At 47.4% G+C, this 9544-nt stretch overlaps 1 pseudogene; it reads right to left on the bottom strand.

Annotated features, from left to right (window-relative positions):
* Positions 1-678: 678 nt before the first annotated feature.
* On the bottom strand, positions 679-2693 carry LOC122910259 (annotated as a pseudogene).
* Between the last annotated feature and the right edge of the window lie 6851 nt (positions 2694-9544).

Here is a 9544-nt window from a genome sequence, read left to right as displayed (position 1 = left end):
CCTGATATGGGGCTTGATCTCGGGACCCTGGGATCATGACCCGAGCCAAAGGCAGATGCTTAACTGACTAAGCCACCCAGGTGCCCCCTTCGGAGATCAATGCTTCACCCTTCAGTGAAGTTAAATCCCTAGAACTTTCTAGATAATCATGGTAGTGAAATACTGTCAACCTTGACTCTTCCTTTCCCATCTTTCTTTTTATTTTCTTATCGCATTGGCAAAATAGCAAGAGGGACATCTTTATTTTGTTCTTGATTTTATAAAAAACGGTTCTCAGAATTCCCTCTTCCAGAAGACAGTTCTGTGGGTTCCGGAAATTGCTGCTTATCAAATTAAGGAAGTTTTATCCTGTTCTTTGTTTACCAGGCGTTTGTGTTCTTGTGTTTGTCTTTGTTTTTTTGTTTTAATGAAGAATGAGTGTTGATTAGACATATCTTTTAGTGTGGAGGAGGCAAAAAATACATGGTAGAAGGAGCCAGAACACGTGGTACCAGTCACAAAAAGCTTCTGGATGAGTAAAACCACCCAACAATACATTATCTAAATACACCCGTGAAGTTGGCTTAACATAGCAAATACCAAGTTTGAAAGGGCAGTGACCTTGGGGAAGAAAAGAGCTACAACTTTTTTTTTCCACTGAAAAGTTTGTCTTGGCTTTTGGATAGACACAGGAATTTATCAGCCACGGAGGGCAATCCCATCGTACTTCTGCTGGAACCAGCGTCTGGCCTCCTCTTTGCTGATTCCGCATCTGGCCGCCCTGCAGCCCATCCTGCCCCTCTTGTGTGATCTTGTCTGATGCTGAAGCCTGGACTAGTCGGCACTGCACGGGAGTCCAGGTTGCACACACACCCATGTTTGCATCATATCTGATCCCCAGATCAATGTGCTCCTGGGTCCCGAAACCAAAATTTCCAGGATCAGAAAAGCCATTTTTTCTTAACTCATACTCCTGCAGCTTTAGACCTCTGTCCGGGATTCCTTTCATTTTAGCCCCACAGGGGGCCGCCGGTTCTTCTCTCCTGCTGCCAAAGGTTCTGATGGCATATCTAGCTTTGGGGAACACCGAGGGCTGGCCTCTGCACGGCTCCAGCACTCTGGCTCTCCCCCACACAGATGCTGAGGCAGAGCTTACAGATGCAAGGATCCCCCATGGGGTTCTCCTTTTCACCTTGATCCCCATGGTGGAGAACAAGAAGAGAAAGTACAACTTATTTCCTTTTAAGAGGATCTGAAATATGTAAAGAAGTCAAAACTTGGTAGAGCTGAGAGGAAATCATGTGGGTTTCCATGTTTTTATATTTCTGCATAACTTTGTGTGTGCTTGATTTTTTTTTTCCATGATAAAAAAGCAAAGCCCAAACTTACAGCAACAACCAATGCATAACATACCCTTTGCAATGACCTAGATTCCCTGGTAGGTAGCGAGCTTCCCGTCTCTGGAGAAAATCAAAACCACAGAGTGTTCTTTTTTTTTTTTCCCCACAGAGTGTTCTTAACCTTGAAGCTGAATCCCGTAACTTCTGCCTTCTTCCCTTCCCTTGTCTCTGCTATTCAAGTCCTTGTGGGACCTGTCCCCAGCTCTGCTCGGGGCTAGGACTATTGGTGGAAGGTCTGTGGCCATCCTCATGCCAGGGACCTCTGTTCGCTTTTCCTAAATCCCCTTCCAGTGAATTTTGGGCATGGGGCAGGGCTGGACAGCCTGCCCTGACTCTGCAAGGCAGCTTCAGCCACAGGCTGAAGAGACCCACCTTCCTGCCTCTTTGCCTTTGCCTTGGCTGTGCCCTCTGCCTGTCAGACCCTTTCTTTTCCTGCCAACAGCAGCCAAGTCCTGCATGAGCACTTTCAATGCTATCGCTTCCAGAAAACCACTGCTGCTCCTCCAAACGCACTCACTGTTACTCCCTCCATAAGCGCTGATGAATCAATGCCACCTACGTCCTTTCCCAAGAGCACATTCTGATGAGGTTGTGCAATCCTTGTGGCTTTTTTTTTTTCCTGTTTCCTCCCACTGAGCCCACGCCCCTCCTGAATACTGCTGTCTTAGAGAGCCCCAGAAGAAGGGCGTGCCCTCCCAGAAAGATCCTGCTGCTAAGTCAGCTGTGTATCTGTTGATGTGGGCTCCATTTCTGATGATGAAGGCAAGATGGGTCTTGCGTCTCGGGACCGGGATACTTCTAGGAAGAGAAGCAGGACCCTCCTGTTATTTGGAAAATAATATTTCTCAGCCCTGAGTTGTCCCCTGAGCCCCACTGACTTTTAAGGTCTGACTTCCCCTCTCTCTCCCACAGGCATCTACTCTGATGTTTGTGATACACATTCTTAAATATATGCACTTGGGTGTGGTTGCATGTGATTCTCATAAATGTCATAGCACTAAGGGTGATAAGTGCTGCTTCTTGAGACTCTAGGTTACTGAGATCAAGACACTAGATCTTTTTTTTTTTTTCCAGATTTTATTTATTTATGGAGAAGCAGGCGCTCCACTGAGTAGGGATCCCAATGACGGGCTCAATCCCAGGATCCCGAGATCATGACCTGAGCCAAAGGCAGACACTTAACCAAGTGAGCCACCCAGGCGCCCCTAGATGCTAGATCTTACCACTAGTTCATTTCAGAGTTGTGTAGCCAGCCAGTTTTACTTAGTGATGAGCCTTGAAAACCACGGTATGGAAAATGGAAAGACTAGCCATCCCCTGGGAGACACCTGCATCTGTTCTCGGTAATACATACAGAACTTCTGTAAATTAATAAGAAAAAACAAACCACTTCCTCGAAAAAGATGGATACAACCAATTTACAGGAAAGCAAACCGGAAGAATGAATCAGCATGCAATAGATACTCAAAATCTCCGGAGAAACATGACCTGAGTTACAGCAAAATTCAGTGAGAAGTAGTCAAAGTAGTTTAAAGACTTTTTTAAACAAGAGGGGAAAAAAGAAAGGAGGAGAATGGGAGACTGAACATGAAGGAATTAAGTATTTCGCTTCTTGATAAATTAGTTTTAGAAAACACACATGGTTGGGGGGCTCCCTGGGTGTCACGGTTTAAGTGTCTGACTCTTGATTTCGGCTCAGGTCATGATCTCAGTGTGGTGAGATTGAGCCCCGCATCAGGCTCTGCCCTCAGCGCGGAGTCCGCTTAAGACTGTTTCTCCCTCTGCTCCTCCCCCTGCTCTCTCTCTCTCAAATAAATAAATCCTCAATAAAAACGTATTTCTTTGAGAGAGAGCAAGAGAGAGCATGAGCCGGGTGAGGGGCAGAGGGAGAAGCTTACTCCCTGCTGAGCAGGGAGCTCCACACTTGGCTCGATCCCGAGACTCCGCGATCATGATCTGAGCCAAAGGCACTTAACTGATTGAGATTTAAAAGAAAAAGAAAAAGAAAACAGGGGCATCTGGTTGACTCAGTCAGTGGAGCATGTGATCCTTGATCTTAAGGTTGTAGGTTTTAGCCTCACATGGGGTGAAGAGACTACTTAAAAATAAAATCTTTTTAAAAATATATGTCTAAAAATAAGACAAAAGCTGGGTGCCTGGGTGGCTCAGTTGGTTGAGCGACTGCTTTCAGCTCAAGTCATGATCCTAGAGTCCCAGGATCAAGTCCCACATCAGGCTTCCCGTGCAGTGGGGGGCTCTGCTTCTCCCTCTGACCCTCCCCCTCTTATGCTCACTCTCTCTCATTCTCTCTCTCTCAAATAAATAAATACATTTAAAAAAATAATAAGACAAAGTATAGAGGAGTGGGGACTTTTTTTTTAACGAAGGGTGAAATAATTGAAGAGAAAAAAATAGCAACAGTGAATTTAATTGTTTTAAGCAAGTTTTAAGTGCTTTTAAACACATCAATGCACATGAGCTTGTAACAGTCCAATGAGGTAGGAACTAATATTACAGACTGGGAACCAGGCGGTAGGGAGGCTCCTCCTAAGATTAGACAGCTTGGCAGGGGGTGGGGAAATTAGACAGTTCGGGAATGGGATCGCTGGGGTTTCAACGCAGGCCGTTCGACTCCCATCTGGAAAACAATACCATGTCTTTAAACCAAAAATAGCAGAATGAATAAATAAAGTCCATATTTGAGAAAAAGACTAGTGAACAGGATATAACTGAGATAAGCCTGGAAGGAGAAAGAAGATACAGGAAAAATAGAGCCACAATGAGAATAACGGTAAGGAAAACAGAATGTGTGCCATAAAATTAAAGATCTAGGAGAAACAGCTTCTTAACAAAGTGTGACCCAAATAAAAGCAGAAATTTATAAAATACAGCTTAATGTATTGATCCTTCTTTGGTTGCCTTTTTTTTTTAAAAGCCGGCTCCATGCCCAACGTGGGGCTTGAACTCACCACCCTGAGATCAAGAGTGGCAAGCTCCACCAACTGAGCCAGCCAGGTGCCCCTGTTGTTTGTTTTCTTCATATTTTGACTAAGAAACTCTTCCCACTTGGGGTTTTTTCCCCCCAGAGTTTCACTTTTCAAATATTTAGGTTTCGACCCACCTGGGCAGGTCTTGCTCACCATTAAGTGGCCAGGACCGTCAACGGAGCCCAGCACACAGTAGGTTCTCAAATCTTTGTTAAATGAATTGATGAGAGGCCGCTGTGTGGGAGACCTAAGAGCATGAGTCGCAGGGCTGAGGGGGTGTCTGGCCACATGTTTGTGGAGGGACTAGAATCTTCATCCTGCAAAGAAACATAGCCTTGGCCTGGGGACCCAGAAGGAGGTCTGGATCATTCGTTGGTGCGACCGTGGGCACCAGTCTTCAGCAGCGCCACTGTATGTTTGGGGGAGGAACTGCAGGAGGGGACAGATAAGACCAAGTTTCCTGTTGATGGGGGAAGCCTTTCTGTTCCCTCTCCTCGGAAATTTGGTTTTTAGGGCTCCTATAGATTCTTGGACAATTCAAGAGAGAAGAGAGATAATCTGGGATGCCTGTTCATAAATAAAGGGAGGAAGCCACTAATGAGGGGCGCCTGGGTGGCTCAGTTCGTTAAGCATCTGTTTTGGCTCGGGTCATGATCCCAAGGTCCTGGGATGGAGCCCTGGTCCAGCTCTCTGCTTGGCAAGGCGCCTGCTTCTCCCTCTCCCCCTGCTTGTGTGCTCTCCCCACAACCCTGGTCAAGTTAAATAAATAAAATCTTAAAAAAAAAAAAAGAGGGGCGCCTGGGTGGCTCAGTGGGTTAAAGCCTCTGCCTTCAGCTCACATCATGATCCCAGAGTCCTGGGATCGAGTCCCGCATCAGGCTTTCTGCTCTGCAGGGAGCCTGCTTCCCCCTCTCTCTCTGCTTGCCTCTCTGCCTACTTGTGACCTCTGTCTGTCAAATAAATAAACAAAATCTTAAAAAAAAAAAAGTGTGAGTTCAAGCCCCACACTGGGTGTGGTGCCTACTTAAAAAAAAGGAGGGGCGCCTGGGTGGCTCAGTGGGTTGATGCCTCTGCCTTCGCCTCAGGTCATGATCTCAGGGTCCTGGGATTGAGCCCCGTATCGGGCTCTCTGCTTAGCGGGGAGCCTGCTTCCCACCCCCTCTCTGCCTACTTGTGATTTCTGTCTGTCAAATAAATAAAATCTTTTTTTAAAAGCCACTAATTAGAAAAAGAAATGAATTCATGGAACAATCCATTCTCGTGATGTGGTAACTGGAATTCTCGGTTTAATGTCTGATTTCCGTGAAAGCCAGATTTCAGCTTCATGTTCTTCACTGTATTCACAGCTTCTAGGACCATGTCTGGCACCTACGAGTCATTAAATGGTTGTTTGTGAAATCAGTGAGAGTAACTGTGAGTTAATCCTTGCTCACCGCCCATCAGCCACATTCCGCTCACATGCTGGCATGTTCCCATCTCTGCTCGGCTCCCTCTGGCTGGCACGTGCTCCTTCCAGCATGTTCAGGGATACTCCCTTGCTTCATCTGGATATCTGCTTGAATGTTTCCCCTCCCTTCCTTCCTTTCTTGGTTCTTTTGAAACAAGGGTTCACATACAATGTCATTCACCCTTACCATTCAATGGTTTTTATTATAGGCACACAACATGCATCCATCACCCCAACCAATGTAAGAACATTTCATAAGAGGCACTTGGGTGGCTCAGTTGGTTAAGCGACTGCCTTCAGCTCAGGTCATGATCCTGGAGTCCCAGGATCCGGTCCTGCATTGGGCTCCCTGCTCAGCAGGAAGCTGCTTCTCCTCTGCCCCTCCCCCCTCTCATGGTGTCTCTCATGTTCTCTCACTCTCTCAAATAAATAAGTAAATCTTAAAAAACAAGAGGGCGCCTGGGTGGCTCAGTGGGTTAAGCCGCTGCCTTCGGCTCAGGTCATGATCTCGGGGTCCTGGGATCGAGTTCCGCATCGGGCTCTCTGCTCAGCAGGGAGCCTGCTTCCCTCTATCTCCCTCTCTGCCTGCCTCTCCATCTGCTTGTGATCTCTCTCTGTCAAATAAATAAATAAAATCTTTAAAAAAATCTTAAAAAACAAGAATATTCCATAATCCCAAAGAGAAACTCCCTACTCCTAACCATCACCAGTTTCTACCATCAGTCCCAGCCCCTGGCAACTGTGAATCTAGTTTCTGCCTCAATAGATTTACCTATTCTGGACATTTCCAATAAATGGAGTCATACAATCTGTGGTCTTTTGTGTCTGGCTTCTTTCATTTAGCATCATGTTTTCAAGGTTTGTCACATTCCAGCACCTAACAATGCTTCATTCCTTTTTTTTGCCTTTTTAAGGATGTTATTTATTTGAGAAAGAGACTACAAGGAGGAACAGAGGGAGAGAAACAAGCAGACTCAGCACTGAGCTTGGAGCCCCAACTTCCCTGAGAGTCTGACCTGAGCCAAAATGATTCCAATTCTAGTGTATGTGCTGCCAAAGCAAGCACTGACCTGAGCCAAAATCAAGAGTCAGATGCTTAATCAACTGGGCCACACAGGTGTCCCCATGCTCCATTCCTTTTCACGGCCAAATACTATTCCATTGAATGGATATACCACATTCTATCTACCTATTCACCAGTGGGTAGACATTTGGCTCAGTCCCACTTTTGAGCTATTATGAATCATGCTGTTGTGAACATTCATGCTCGAGCTTTTGTGTGGGTTTGTTGTCCATTCTCTTAGATAGGTACCTAGGAGTGGAACTGCTGGGTCACGTGGCCATTCAAGGTTGGACCGTTTGAGGAACCGTCACACTGTTTTCCAAAGAAATGCTGCTTTTTCAGAAAGGCCCTTCCTGATCATCCTACCTAAAATGGCGGCCCCCCAATCACATCTCCTTCCTCTGTATTGTCCCTGGGGGGGGGGCAGCACGGTACAATATATACAGTTATCACTCCATGACATGGTCACACCTGGTGCCTATCTGTTCATTTGTTTACTGTCTTCCCTTCCAGGGAATCTCCCCCAAATCAATTTTTTTTTTTTTGCCAATTTTGTACCTTGCTGAATCCCCAGTGCCTGGAAAAGTCCCTGACACTGAGGAGCTGATGACAAAGATGAGGTGTCCCAGAAGCCACAGGCAGGAGGATGTGGCCAGTTCAGTAAACATATCCCAGAGAAACCCACAAGAGATCCACATTCCGGGTCCGTGGGGGCAGCGGTTGGATCAGGGAAGCCACAGCACCGGGGAAGCCGTAGGGTCAGAGGCCAGATGGTTGTGCTGAAGCCCCAGTGGCGGCCGAGGTTCTGGAGATCCTCACTTCCAAGAATGCTGATGCTGAGAGTAAAAAAAACAGCCGCCCGTCCTCAGTCTGGAAACGTTCTCCGACAGACACGCTGCCCTCCCGGGACACCTGGGACCCCTCCCGGCTCATCCCGACTCCATCAGAACTGCTGCTTCCCCTGGGGGTCCGAGGGTGTGCCTGTCAGCGCTGATGACTGTTTCGGTTATCGGAAGCACCATAACAAGCTATCCCACAAATCGGTGGCTGAAAACACAGCAACCTGTAATTTTTCCCAATTCTGTGGGTTGACTGATGTGGTTCCTTTCCTGGCCTCAGCTATGAATTACCCAGGGCTGTTGGATTCTCGTGGAAAACGGCTGGAAGGGTCAAGAGGAAACTTTGCTGGGGGAGGCTGGCTGGACCCCTTTCCCATCCTCATAGCCTGTCATCCTCACGAAACCAAGCCAAGGTCTCTAACATGGCACCCCGCAGCATCTCCAGGAGCATGAAGGCGGAAGCCGCAAGGCATGCTGGGGCCAAGGCTGGTAAGTCACGTGGAGCTGCTGCTGTATACTGATTGGTTAAAGTAAGTCACAGGATCGACGCACATTCCGGCGGGATAGAGACGAGAGACTTCACCTCTGGTTGGGAGGAAGAACAGTCACATCCAGAGAAGCAGGTGTAGGCAAGAGGGAGGAATTGGTGGCCAGGATTTTTCAGTCTCTCACAACAGCTGAGAGAAGAGTAGCTGTGGCGGGAGCTACATGACCTTGGATCGGAACACCAACACTTCTTGGCTGGGAGGCTTCTGCGAGCCACCTCTCTGAGCTTCGGGCTCCTGCCCATCGCGGAGAAGCAATCTAACCTTACCATGTTGGTAGTCATCTTTTTAGGTTACTCCCCAGGAAAACGAGTGGCAAATCAACAATTCTTAAATCTTTCCCGGCAGGCTCTCTCCCTGAACGTGGGTAATTTCATTTACTAGGGGTCCCAGTGGACCTTGGATGACAACGAGGAGAGGATGATAATGTCAGTGACAAGAACAACTACCTCTTACGGATCCCTGCCAGGCTGTACGTGTTATTCTGCTGATCTCTTGACGCAGACTAGGAGTCTTTGGGCCACCCCAGAAGCAGAACTTAAGACTCTGAAATTTTGTAGTTTATTTGGGAGATTATTCTTTTTTTTAATATTTTATTTATTTATTTGACACAGAGAGAGAGATCACAGGTAGGCAGAGAGGCAGGCAGCAGAGGCGGGGAGCTGCTCCCCACTGAGCAGAGAGCCCAACGCCAGGCTTGATCCCAGGACCCTGAGATCATGACCAGGGCCAAAGGCAGAGGCTTTAACCCACTGAGCCACCCAGGTGCCCCCATCTAGAGATGATTCTAGAGGCCCCCAAGAGGAAACTTGGGGGACAGGGAAGGACAGGAATTGGGACAGGGAAGAGAAAGAGTCAGTTCAGGGTGTGCTCATGAGCAGGTACTGCTGACTGGAGCTCAGTGTCCCTGGGCACCTCTGGAACACAGTGGAACATGCAACTCAGAGTTATCCTGACCCACAGGATTACCTACCTCTCTCGCACTGCCAGCCTGCCCTCCACTTGGGTGAGAGCAAAAAAACTCCCAGGTGTCTACAATAAGAGAGGTGAATGCCAAAGGAATGTGGACAGGGCACTGACAACTCTTCACTACTGCCATTTTGTAGAGGGAGAACTCACGGCGTAGAGTGAAATGGCCAAGAATCAACCCCAGGCTCTTCTTTCTCCAGAGTTCTGCTCTTTACCACTCTGCTATACTTCCAGTTGAAGTTGTTGACTTCAAGTTGCCTCTAGTTCAACAACGTTTCAAACTAATATTCGCCCTCCCCTGACAAACTTCAATTA

The sequence above is a fragment of the Neovison vison genome, chromosome 6 (genome assembly GCF_020171115.1).
Source record: "Neovison vison isolate M4711 chromosome 6, ASM_NN_V1, whole genome shotgun sequence".
Classification (NCBI taxonomy): domain Eukaryota; kingdom Metazoa; phylum Chordata; class Mammalia; order Carnivora; family Mustelidae; genus Neogale; species Neogale vison.
Note: the sequence above shows the minus strand (reverse complement) of the source record. Positions and strands in the feature narration are given on the sequence as shown.